The sequence below is a fragment of the Garra rufa genome, chromosome 2 (genome assembly GCF_049309525.1).
Source record: "Garra rufa chromosome 2, GarRuf1.0, whole genome shotgun sequence".
Classification (NCBI taxonomy): domain Eukaryota; kingdom Metazoa; phylum Chordata; class Actinopteri; order Cypriniformes; family Cyprinidae; genus Garra; species Garra rufa.
This window is the reverse complement of record NC_133362.1, coordinates 60,785,082-60,799,187: the sequence shown is the minus strand read 5'-3', so window position 1 is coordinate 60,799,187 and position 14,106 is coordinate 60,785,082. Positions and strand designations below refer to the sequence as shown.

The 14,106-nt window shown below is 40.3% G+C and overlaps 1 protein-coding gene and 1 non-coding gene across 2 annotated transcripts in view; one reads left to right on the top strand and one right to left on the bottom strand.

Annotated features, from left to right (window-relative positions):
- The window catches only part of LOC141326018 (uncharacterized), a 301,935-nt gene that overhangs the window by 46,747 nt on the left and 241,082 nt on the right, over positions 1-14,106 (top strand). The window lies entirely within an intron of this gene.
- Positions 13,807-13,878, bottom strand: trnag-ucc (transfer RNA glycine (anticodon UCC)). The gene has a single exon. It is a non-coding gene; the product is annotated as a tRNA-Gly (tRNA).

Genomic DNA, 14,106 nt, shown 5'->3' with positions numbered 1-14,106 from the left:
TTAAAATTCTATTATCATTTAATCATCCTCATGATGGTGCAAACCAGTGGCGATTTCTTTAAGACTGCAAGGGAAGCTCAGCTTCCCCTATAATGTCACAAATTTAATGGTCAAATTATGTACTATTGTATTAACATTTTATTGACTAAAAATGCGTTAGAAAACGTTCATCTCAATCGTTCAGAATCAGTTAGATATAGCAGGTCGGCTGACTTGATTTTCTTCTCATACATTCCCGTAGCGTCACAGTGCATTTCCCCGTTGAAGCTCAGCGTCCATTGACTTCAATGGGGCTGCTTTGAACGTTTTTTTTTTTCAGTGCTTTGAAACTAGAAATTGCTTGATTTTCATCATACATTTCACACAATTATACACCACATTCCTTGTTTCACTTTTACAGAGTTTAATATTTTTTTTAGATCGTTCATTCATTCATTCATATAGTAGGCTAGGCTAGCGTCGTGGGTGAAACTGCACACGATGGCAGACAGTGCTAATATTGTCGACCTGATTTTGGCGAAGCCATTTGAAAGTGTTCCTTACGACTTAACTTAGAATTAAACAGCAGGGCAGATCAACACCTAAGATTGATTTAGTGCAAAAGATAGGGAAAAATAACAGGTCTTTTCATCTCTCCTGGTATGACAAAGTTAGCTGGCTGACTGGAAGTGCTGTGACAAATAAAATGTACTGCTGGCCATGCCTCTTGATGAAACCATCTCACGGATGTGTTGTTTGGTCAAAGGTGGGGTTTGGAGATCTGTCTAACTTTGACAGGGCATATAAAAGACATGAAAAGAGCAATGAACATGTGAGTGCATGTGCAAGATTAAGTTGCATGGGAAGGATCAGGGTTGAGCATGCAATAAATGAAGGTGCTCGCATTCAAGTGGCTAAACATAATGAAACAGTCAAACAAAACAGGGCCTTCCTAAACCGCCTTATTGATGTGACATCCTTGCTAGGCCGGCAGGAGCTGTCATTTAGGGGACATGATGAGAGTAGTGAATCATCCAACAAGGGGAATTACAGGGAGTTCACAGAAACATTAGCTAAATATGACTCTGTCCTGTCCACACAATTCGAGTCCTCAACTGTGTTTTCTGGTATGTCCCATACTATTCAAAATGACTTGATCTCTGCTCTTGCAGCCACCATTTCTGATCAGATCAGAGATGAAATTCAGGATGCTCCCTTTTTTGGATGGCAGGTGGATGAAACAACTGATATATCCTGCCGTGCCCAACTCTCTGTCATTGTTCGCTATGTGGATAGTGCAGGTAAAATTCAGGAGTGCTTTATTGGATTTTTTGATGTTTCTGGGGGGCGAGATGCCCAGTCCGTTTTTGAAATATTAAATGAGAACATGCAGGGCTACAATTTTAAGGATAAGCTTGTGGCACAGACCTATGATGGGGCTGCTGTCATGGCTTCAGATCTCAATGGTCTGCAAGCTAAAGTGAAAGCAATAGCCCCAAGTGCAATGTTTGTGCATTGCTATGCACACAGACTGAATCTGGTGCTGTCACAGGGGGCTAAATGCTTGCCTGAGTGCAGAATCTTTTTTGCATCACTCTGGATTTGCCACATTTTTTTCAAAATCCACAAAGAGGACATCTTTTCTGGAGTCTGCAGGCTGTTCAGGGTTGCCCAGAAACGCTCCTACTCGATGGAATTTCACATCACGGATAGTGAGCACTGTGGCAAACAATTATGATGGCCTCCTGCAGACATTTGAGAACATCATTGCAGATACAACAATGGATGATGATACACTGGATTGTGCCAAAGGCTTTGTGAGGAAACTGGAGGATTTTGAGTTTGTGTTCATGTTGTACACTGTAAGAATTATGCTCAAGTTTATAATGATTCAAATGATGAATCGAATCGAAAGATTCAGGGAATCGATTTAGAATTAATAGTTTATGTTTCTTGACCATTCGTCCACCGAATCGGTCAAATCAATATACCTTATCAATTCCGAAGTTTATATTACGCTCATGGTCAGGAGCATAAATAAACAGAATTATTACTTTAGGAAATTTTAAGCTAGGTAGCTTGATCTGGGCAAAGGTTAAACTTTGTGAACATAAAAGTCAAGACAACTTCTTACAATGAAACAATGATTTATTGAACTACTCTAGGATACAAAATCTAAGCTACTAACACATAAACACACATACACACACACATTCATACGCGCACTCATACAGTTTCAGAAATGGTAAGTTATGGATTTTAAGAACCCCAAGATTGTTCTCTCAAATCGTGACCCTAGAAGACCACAAAAGCAGAGATCTAACTTAAATTATATTGCACCAGATTCAACAAGAATGGGAGACCCTGTTTACTTGCGCTCGTGCCGAATGGGGATTTCCTCTGTGGGCTCGTCTCGGCAGGTATTCTGGTTGGTTGCTGGTCAGTCTTTGGGAATCCTTTGTAGATGAGGGTTGGGCAACGGGAGTTGCTGTACCGCTATTCTGGCCGCGGTTGCCAGGTTACACGGGTTGTTGCGTTCAGAGTCCTGCGGGCGCCTGAGTTGCGAGGCGTGTAGGCTCTGACGGTTCAAGCCGGGTCAGAAGTCTTTGCAGTTTCTGGAGAGTTCTGGAGGGCAAGAACGCCTTGCAGTTGAATTGAGCAGGCAATCTTCTGCAGAGGAGAGCTACAAGTCTTTTCAGGGCTTTTGGACTCTTCTCGTTCAGTTCTGGCAGTTCAAGCGCTGTTCTGTAGAGTGTGCTGGCACGATCGCGTGCTTGGTCCAGCGGGTGAGTGCAGATGGGACGCACTCAAACCACAAGAGACGAAAAGCGTTGAGTGAGGCGAAAGGCGACAAACTATTGTCACCATGGGGTTTTGAGCGTGCCGCTAAGCACGCCCCATGATGCCGGGAGCCAATCGGATATTGCTGCGGGGTGGAGCTACACCCCTGGGCTGTCCCTTCTTTGGGGCAACTCAAAATGACCCTATCTCTGCAAGCTTTGTAATTAACTTCAATAAAATTATTACAATGCATAAAGTGTACACAATATAAATTTCTCATTCATTCAGGCGAGCTGCATTCATCACGATCGTTCATTCAACACTAAACATGGATACATGTTACATATAGGATGCTCATTTGGGAACTTGTTTGCTAAGGCACCCCAGGCATAGAAACACACACAGTTACATGGCAAGCATTGAACATGCGGGAAGGTGGATTCCCTATCCCTTTGCATAGTAAGTCGAGTGATTGAAATAGCGTTCTTTGTTTCTTTTCTTTTTTTGTATCATATTTGCTAGCACATTTAATCATGTGGTGTGAGTCCCATTTGAAAGGGTGTCTGAAAGGCCATAGGCTTGAAGAGGGCCATGGGAAGTTCAGTGGCCAAAGTGGCCAGTCTGGAATCAATCGTTCTCCTTTGTTCATTCCTAACTCAATCAATTTTATCTTATAACTTGAGTCACAAGTGAGCGGACAACTGGTTCTTTTGGAGAATCTCAGAGGGGGGGCGATCTCAAAAGATTGCTCTTTTCCGGTATCAGCGAATTCTGGCCAGGGGTTTGGCCAGAGGTGACAAGACCCTTTGTTTTTATGAGTCTCAGCACAAATCACACATTGTTCCCCTGATAGGATTATCTTTATTGCTGCTTTGTTTCCTGGGGTGATCAGTGATCATCAGATGAAGATGAAAGAATCTTTGATCATCCTTGGAGTGTGATGATCGTTACTTGCGCTTTGCGTAACCGAAATCCTACAACACATATGAACAAATCTTCTCTGAGACTGATGTGGTCTTTGATATTGTCCAGCAGAGGGCGATGGATGTTCTTTACTGCAAGAAAAGAATTGAATCTCTTCTTGCATTTGTCAAAGAGAAGAGGCCAGAGGGGGCTTTCCAAGCCGTTTATGCCAAAACAGCAGATCTCACATCAGACCCACGAGATGAGCCCATGAGAAAGCGCCATCTGACCCAATTACAGGATCCCCAAGAGCGATACAGAAATCTGTACATGGCCATCCTTGATAACATCTTGGAGCAGATTCCTCGACGTTTTTCAAATTTGGAAAGCATGCTCTTCTTAGAATTAGCCAATCCAGAGAAATTTGATGACATGAGACAAATATTTCCAGAGGAGGCCTTCCAAAGTGTCCTGAAAAGTTATGGCCATCACTTTGATTCAGGGAGACTGAGGTCAGAACTTCAAGTCCTGTATTCAGATCAGGACTTGCAGGGTAACAGGGGAAAGCTGTGTGATTACTTGGTGTTCCTTAAAGACATGGAGTTGGACAGTGCAATGCCTCAGCTTTACAAACTGTTCTCATTAGTGGCAACAATTGGAGCTACATCTGCAGGTGTAGAAAGGAGCTTCTCCTGTTTAAAGCGGCTCAAGTCCTCCCCCCGAAACACAATGGGCCAAGGCCGTTTAAGCAGCTTAGCTCTGCTGGCCATTGAAAGGACACTGGTCAAGTCACTGGAAAAGACGCCTAGTTGGTACGACAGGGTCACAGACCATTTTCTTGAAAAGGAACGTAGGGCAGAATTTACTTTTAAATAAATAGACAATTTTATGATGTGGGCTGAAAATGAGCTTCCCCTATTTGACAGACCAGTAGCCGCCATTGGTGCAAACCTGTATGAGTTTATTTTTTCTACTCAACTATTTAGTTACCAACATTATCCAAATGATGTTTTCTATACAAAAATAAAAAAATAAAAAGCTCATACAGGTTTGTAACAACATCAGGGAGAATAAATGATGACATAATTTTCATTCTGATGAGAAATACAACATTAATCAACTTATTTTTAAATTTTTAAAACAATATTGTTTTAACTTTTTACCCAGAAATGCATAACTGCAACTAATTCTTGAAAGGATGCTGCTTGTAAATACTTATATATATATATATATGCATGTATCTGTCCATATATTGCACTGTGACAAACACTTATGTTAGACACAATCAAATAACACAGAACAAAAAGTGTAACAAAGAGACAGTCCATAAAACAAAACATACATGACATTAGACGTAAACCCACAAATAACAAAGAATTTAATGAATTTTGAATTTAATATTAAAAAAATATTAAATAACAATAATAAGTTATAAATAAGGTGGAGGCGAAAAAGATGACGGCGTGAGAAGTCGTGAAGTTTTCTGCTCCGCACATTTCTTAGTATCTACGGTTTATTTTTCACTTATTGAGTGACATAGTTTGAGAATCTGTTTGCGAACCTTAATAAAACAACATGCCGAGAAACAATACTAAAAAAAACGCTGATATAACTGAGGATATTGGTGATACTCAGAGCGGAGATGGCGCGGTCTTGGGCCAGGGAGATATCAGAGAACTCCTTGGCGGTATTAGATCGGAGGTAGCCGCACTTAGAGTGGAGATCCTTGCAGAACTTAAATCGTCTATCTCCGCGGTGAAAACATCATTGCTAGAGCAAGAACAGAAACTGAAAGATGTGGGGGAATCCCTTACCGACGTAGATTGCCGTGTCACGGCCCTAGAATCTACGTGCTCAGCGCTGTCGAAAGATAACGAAAAACTGAGGGCCAAACTAGATGATTTGGAAAATCGGTCCAGGAGGAACAACATCCGTGTGATCGGCATTCCTGAAGGCTCCGAGGGATCTCGTCCTTCTGCATTTATTGAAACATTGTTACTCGAGGTATTCGGGGAGCAAAGTTTCGCCAAAAAGCCTGAGGTGGACAGGGCTCATCGTTCCCTAGCACCCCCGCCGAAACCTAATCAAGCCTCCAGACCGTTCATCATCCGAATGCATCACTACCAGATGAGGGAACTGATTCTCCGTCTGGCACGGGAAAAGGGACAGGTGTTATACAAAGGAGCGCGTATACACTTCTACCCGGATGTCAGCGCCGAGGTCGCGAAGCGGAGAGCGGCCTCTAATCAGGTTAAGGCCCAGTTGAGAGGAGCGGGCATTGAATTCGGCTTGCTTTTCCCTGCACGCCTACGGATCAATCATGATGGAACGAGACATTTTTTTGATTGTCCGCAACGGGCTCTGGAATTTGTGAGGGGAATTGTTCCCCCTTCAGCGAGTGAGTAGGACGCACATCACAGCAAAGAACATGTCTCTATTCTTGCTTTGTACAGTTCTCCGCTGAAGTTGGGTAACCTTACGGTTCGAAAGGATGGAGAATTGAAGAGACTATTTTATGTTTGGTTTAATCCACACTCTTTGATTTAAATTAAAAATGTCACTTGTTTCTGCTATCCGTATTTAGTTCTAATGGAGCAGAAAAACAAGCTGGTGAGTTATGGTTCTTAGTATACCAGCGGATGTTTGTTCAAGGTTGTTTATGTCGTTTACGACAAGGGTGGTGGGGAGGTGGGTACAATTGCACAGCTTTTTTAATTTTTTTTTTCTTTTTTTTTTCTTTCTTCTTCTCTCAGATTTTGTTAAGCATTGATCTGTTGATCGGAGTAAAGATGCTTGCGTGGCTTGTTATGATGAAACCTGTATTCTTTCGTTGTTCACTTACAGTTATTTCTTGATAACATGTCCAAGTGTAATAAATGTGAGGTTAATTTCATTACGTGGAACGTGAAAGGCATGAACAATGTTATTAAAAGAAGTAAAATTTTCTCTCATTTACGGCAACTAAACGCAGACGTTATTTTTCTGCAAGAAACCCATATTCTTAATTCAGATATAATTAAACTTAGGCGGAGTTGGGGAGGACAGGTTTTTCATTCGAGCTTTAATGCAAAAGACAGAGGTACGGCTATTCTCATCAGGAAAAACATTTCTTTTACTAGCGAAAAGTGTATTAGTGACATCTATGGTCGTTTTGTGATTGTTGTAGGACGCCTGCTGGACAAACAAGTTATTCTCGTTAATATCTATGCCCCAAAGAGTTTTCACATCTATTCCAACAGCTGATGATCATGCCTTAATTATAGGAGGGGACTTTAACTGTGTTCTGGACACAACCCTGGATAGATCCTCCTCTAGAACTATACAGGCCTCTAAAGCAGCTACAAACATTAAGAATTTCTGTGACCAATTCGGACTATTGGACCCCTGGAGATTTATTTTCCCTTCCTCCAGAACATTCTCTTTTTTTTCCTCTGTGCATCACTCATATAGTCGCATTGATTTTTTCTTGGTGGACAAAAGTCTTTTGCCCCTTGTTTCATCTAGTATGTATCATAGCATTGTTATATCTGATCACGCCCCTTCATCTTTTGTACTTAGTTTACCAAATCAGCATTCTTCCTTTATACCCTGGAGACTAAACCCCTTGCTTTTGGCAGATGAAGAATTCATTAATTATCTTACAAATGAGATTAAGATTTATCTAGAGTTAAATGACACGCACAATATATCTAGATCTATATTATGGGAGGCATTGAAAGCATATCTGCGTGGCAAAATAATCTCTTTCTCTTCTTATGTTAAAAAGCAAGAACTTTCTAAGCTCAGGGATATTTCTGAAGCTATCAACAAGCTGGATGAACAGTACGCCATCGCTCCTTGCCCTCGCTTATATAAAGAAAGAATAAGTCTTCAGTCTGAATATAACTTGCTGTCAACCTCACATGAAGAAAAGAGGTTGTTAAAAACTCGGCATACATTTTATGAATTTGGGGATAAAGCCAGCAAATTACTAGCTTTTCAATCTCGTCAATTAAATAATTCAAAGACAATAACTCACATCAAAGCCCCATCTGGATCTATGGCATATACTTTTCAAGATATTAATGAAAGCTTTGTTCATTTTTACTCTTCCTTATACACTTCAGAGTATCCTAATGACCCGGCTATTTTAGAATGCTTTAAAAAAAAAAATTGATTTACCAACTATAAATGTTGACCTTAACTCTGATCTGGGCAGACCTGTGGGTGAATCAGAGGTTGCCGAGGCCATTGCAGCAATGCAGAGCAGTAAGGCTCCGGGACCGGACGGGTTCCCGATAGAGTTGTACAAGAAGTTTGCAACCTTACTGGGGCCACTTCTTGTAGCAGTTTATAATGAATCCTTCTATACAGGAACTCTCCCCCCAACACTCATGCAGGCTTCAATCTCTCTTCTGCCGAAGGAAGGCAAAGTTCCTATTTTGTGTGAATCATATAGGCCAATCTCGCTTTTAAACGTGGACTTTAAAATTTTATCTAAAATGATCGCATTACGCCTAGAACACGTTCTTCCTACTATTATCTCAAATGACCAAACGGGATTTATTCGAGGTCGTAACCCCTTCAATAATTTGCGACGTCTATATAATGTAATGTATACAAATTCTTCCCCAGGTGACCAAGAAGCAGTAATATCCCTTGACGCTGAAAAGGCGTTTGATAGAGTAGAGTGGGAATACCTCTTTTACGTTCTTAAACAGTTTGGATTTCCGGCAGATTTAATTTCATGGGTCAAATTGTTATATGCTTCCCCGGTTGCTTCAGTGTGCACAAAAAATGTATACTCTGAATATTTCCCTTTACACCGGGGCACCAGGCAAGGGTGCCCCCTCTCTCCTTTGTTATTTGCGATATCAATTGAACCATTGTCTGCTGCACTCCGTCAATCCTCTGACTTTAAAGGTATCATACGGCATGGTATAGAGCAGGGGTTTTCAAACCTGTCCTGGAGCCTCCCCTGCCCTGCACATTTTGCTTGTCTCTCTCATCTAATACACCTGATTCAAATCATCAGCTCATTAGTAGAGACTGCAAGACCTGAATTGGGTGTGCCTAATAAGGGAGACATACAAAATGTGCAGGGCAGGGGAGGCTCCAGGACAGGTTTGAAAACCCCTGGTATAGAGAATAAAATTTCATTATATGCAGATGATGTTTTGCTTTATGTATCAAGCCCAACCTCCTCAATACCTCAAATTATTTCATTATTAAAAGAGTTTGGCAATTTTTCTGGTTATAAGCTAAACATGAATAAAAGTGAGATTTTTTTTATCACTCCAATCTCCCATAGAGCCTCTTCTCTTATCCCCTTTAGAGTAGTTCATGAGGGTTTCAAATACTTAGGTGTACAAGTCACTAGGTCATTTAATAACTTGTTTAAATCCAATTTTTGTCCACTACTAGATCGATGTAAAAAAGACTTTGCGAAATGGTCCTCTTTGCCCTTGTCCTTAGCAGGTCGTGTTAACCTAATTAAGATGTCTGTTTTACCTCGGTTTCTGTATTTATTTTCCAATATACCCATTTTTATCAGGAAGAATTTTTTCACTAAGCTAGATAGTTTAATTACATCCTTTTTGTGGGGGAATAAGACCCCTCGCATTAGGAAGTCTTTTTTACAGAGACTTAAATGTCACGGAGGGATGGCACTACCTAATTTTTTATTTTATTACTGGGTAAGTAACATTCAGAAAATAATTTATTGGTTATCTAATGTGGATCCCCAAAACACTATTTTGTGGGTACAACTAGAACAATCATGTTCCAATTTCAAACTTGGCTCCCTAGTTTGCGCGTCACTCCCTCTGGTGTCAAAAAGTTATGTCTCCTTCCCTAATCCTGTGTTGACTCACACCTTAAAAATTTGGGCCCAATTTAGAAGACATTTTGGGTTACAGTCAGCTTCTATTTTGGGTCCTATTGTCTCTAACTGTTTATTTCCACCATCTTGCATGGATTCTGCTTTTTGTGTCTGGGAGGAGAAGGGGATTAGGCTTCTAAAAAATTTATATTTAGAGAATACTTTCTGCTCTTTTGAAGATCTTAGTCATCATTTTGCTTTATCTAGATCTCATTTTTTTTAGATATTTGCAGGTAAGGAGTTTTATTAAGAAGGTTTTTGTCTCCTTCCCAAGTCTGCCTCCTACATCACCCATTGAGAAACTGCTCGACTTAAACCCACACGGCAGGGGACTCATTTCAAGTATATACTCTATTATAACATCTATAGATCCACAAAACCTGGATTATATTCGTAAAGCTTGGCAAAATGATTTGGGCAGAGACTTTACAGATGAAGAATGGGAAGATGCTTTAAAACGGGTGCATTCCTCCTCGCCCTGTGCGAGGCTTGGCTTAGTTCAATTTAAGGCTCTCCATAGGCTTCATTTTACTAACTCCAAACTAGCCAAGATTTACCCAAATGTTAGCCCTATATGTGGTAGGTGTTCACAAACACCTGCTACCACTGCTCATATGTTCTGGTTGTGTCCCAAGCTAGAGGAGTTTTGGAAGGGGATCTTTAAATCATATAAACAGATATACGGCATCCAGATTGACCCTGATCCCTTGATGGGCATTTTTGGTGTGGTGCCTAGGGGTATAGATCTCAGGAATGATATACATTCTGTTATTGCCTTCACTACACTACTAGCAAGGCGCTTAATATTATTTAAGTGGAAAAGGGCAGATCCTCCAACACATGGTGGTTGGATGAAAGAAGTAATGTCTTACATTCAATTGGAAAAAATTAAATATACGATTCGAGGTTCGAAACGTAAGTTTCGAGACAAATGGTCCCCCTTTATTAAATTCTTTGAAGAACTTCCTGGCCTTTAAGATGGAATAGTCGTCCTCAACCTCTCTTTGTTTTCATAGTTATCTCCCTTTTTCTTTCCTCTTTCCTTTCTTAAAGTTAATTATTTATTTAAATATTTAGGTTTGTGTATATATTTATGTATGTATATTTTTGTCTATTACCAATAATTCTGGTTCTTTTATGATGTTATCTAGACTGGTACTTTTTTTTATTTTTTTTTTTAGTTATTGTGATGTTGTACCTGTTCTGCAATCTGTGTTTGTTTGTTTTTTTTCTCTTCTCGTCTGTTGCCATGCCTTTTGCGTTAAGTGACTGTTTATGGACTGAACAAACATGGGACAACTTATCCCTTCACTGTCAATTCTGGAAGGCTTTATTTTCTTTACCTATTTTTTTTATTTATTTATTATTATTTTTATTATTATTTTTATTATATTTTTTTTTTCCTTCTTTTCCTCTTTTTTTTTTTCCAAATGCCGTGTTTTTTGGGGGTGGGGGAAGGGTATTGATTATAATTGTAAATGTGAAACTCAATAAAGAAAATATTGAAAAAAAGAAAAAAAAATAACATTACTCATGTTATACCTTTTATTTCTTGCTCAACCCGCATTGCAACTGCAACTTCTTCATCAACTGGATCTTCGTCCACATCTATTTCTGCCACCTTTTCGTCCTCAGATATTGAAGGGTCAACTTCAGTTGACTCTTCTTGTCTTGTCACCACTGGGACTGAACCTACTTCTTGCTGAACGGATCCTAAAGCTGGTTCTTCTTCTTGAATAAATGCTGCAGATGCATCAGCAGATGCTTTTTCCAAACAAACAACAGTGTTGTTTTGCATTTTCATTTGGCACTTTTCCAAACTCAATAGATATTCTTCAATATCCTGGCTGTCTGAAAGTAAGTGTAGAAGCTTCTCATTGGTCAGATATTGTTTGAGGACACTGTTGGACAAGGACACATCTTCTTCGCCAAAACTATTTCCAATTGACACTTTCCCTTTGGTAATGCACTCAAAATTTTGGCACTTCTGAAGAAGTCCACATCTATGACACCGATGATACTGTTCTTTGGCATTCAAATCATTCTGCCAAGCCTGGCATTTTCTACATCTACGTGACACAGTAATCTCTGCAGCATTGATTTCACCAATAATTATGGTTGCAGGATCTTCATCTACTTGGAAATCTTCAACACGAGTAGGGAGAGAAACATCTTCGATCTCCTCAGTCTCTGTAGTACGTGAAGTGGTTAAAAATAGGCATCCTGCATACTGCCTGGTGCAGACGTTTCGGATGCAGTAGCTCTTCCCACTTACTAGCTTGCCTATTAGGCTATCCCACAACTAGATTTTTATCCATCCCGATACGTCCTCTACATAACACGTCTGCATTTCAATACAAGCGCCTCGCACTTCAACCATTTCAGTGGCCGGTTTGATATAGTTGACACGGACCTCTAAACTGCAATGAGGCAGAGGTCTAGTGAAGCACATCAACATGGTCCGGAACTGGCAGCAAACTGTCACGATTTTCTATAGAAAAGGACCCAAATGCAGTTAGATGCTTAAACAATATTTATTATAAAATATAAACTGAAGACGAGCCGCCAGCCGCAGGTCAGCAGGACGATGAGAGGAATATGAATAATCAAGCCGGGATCAGCAAGCGAGAGAGCGATCCGAGCGGCACATTCCAGGAAAGCCGCAACACATTCCGTCAGACGGAGATCAAGCAGCAGACGAGCGGTTGCACCACTGGAAGTACGACACGATGGTCAGGAACAGACGAGTCAATCATAATGCACTGTTCGTCATCGTGTACAGTCCATGCAGGCAGGCAGAACAGGATGGAGAACCAAACATCAATCGCAGTCCAGAACGAGAGGAGGGCAAGCAGCTGGCCAGTAAGTGTGCACAATCCAAGCAGTGACAGAATTAACTAAATAAATGAAAAAACAAAAAGCAACACAACATAACTAAGAGAACAAAGTAAAACGTGCAAGTGAAGCTTGAATTCATTCAAATTTGCGCGCTTAAACCTTGACGCAAGTCTGCTCCAGCTAAATTACAAAAACATGACAACAGAACCTACAACTAACGCTAATTTGGTTCATACTTTTAAATAACATGCACTATCATATAAAAAACAGTCATCAAATTGATAAAGTTTCACATTTAAACACTTACCGCTGAATCCACCGAATGAGACCACGCACGTCAGACAGCTCTGATGATGCTGCCACAGCTGCCACACTCGAAAAAGACGGAATTCACAGTAGTTTCTTGTAAAAGCCCCGTGCCTGCATTATTTTCACAGTAAAAGTCTAAATACGGTATTACTTTGTGAATTATCACAGTTAAAACCTGTGAAGTGGTAATAATGTAATTAACTGTGAAATATTACAGTTATATCTTGTGAAATCCTGGAAAAAATGTACAGTGTAGGCTTTATTTAATAATAAAATTAATAGTGCAGCATGCATCTCACTCTGGGTAAAAAGCTTACCACGAGTTATGTTAAGAATGACATTTCCAAAACTGTAAAAGGTAAACAGTTTACTGTCTTAAGTGCACTCATTTATATAGTCTACAAATTAAAATAATAATTATAATAATTATTATCAGTATTATTTATGGTGAGCATTGTCACAGAGCACCTTCTCCCAAAAACAGTAATAATACTTTAAAGACTTGTAGTATGTTCTTTATGTTAAAATAAACGTTTTCCTGCTTATTCTAGAAGAGTACATTGAGCCCTTTAAAAACTTTAGAACTAAATTGTGTTTTATTCAAGAAACCAAAATAACACATAATGAAATAGTAGAAACTGACCACATACAGACAATTATTAAACAATAAAGAGTTGTAGTGTTTATTAGGGTCAAGTTAACATTTTCTCATGTGTTCAGGAACAGTCCATCAAGCCTTTTAAAAGCTATTGAACCTTATCATGTGTCATTAAAGAAACCTCGGTAATTAACACAGTAATAGCAAACAAAACTACACTTGAGGCACAAATTGTTTATTAAATTTATACTTCAAACTTCCCGGGGTGACGAAACACGGAAGAGCGACACTAGAGCGTCAGTGGACAAAAGAATATTACATCCGTATTGGTTTAACACTACCATTGAGAATGAATGGGAAACGGTTTAGGGCTGTTTAGCTAAACTATTCTCGGCTGCCGCGCGGGAGACCGGGGTTCGATTCCCCGACGGGGAGACCCAGCTCTTTGCTGCTGCTGAACGACTCATCCAAAAGATTTTGGTGCTGACAGAGGTCACAGAAGGAGTTCTGCTTCAACGTCAGCCAGAGCCAAAACAAATGCGTTGGCCGGGAATCGAACCCGGGTCAACTGCTTGGAAGGCAGCTATGCTCACCACTATACCACCAACGCAAGTGCCCGACTCCAGCTTTTAGCCATCTGAAAAGAATGCTTGAAATGCACAAGTCACTGATAGGGCAAAAGGAGCTGAAGCCATCTTTGTTTGTATCCCGTCATGTACGAGAGAGTGCTGTCTTTCCATGCGGGCTAAAGGAATCTGGAGCTGCGACGCAGAAAGCGCAAACTCCGCAAGTACAGAACGTGGTGAGGCGCGCTTCGTTCCACCGCCCATTGGCTGGT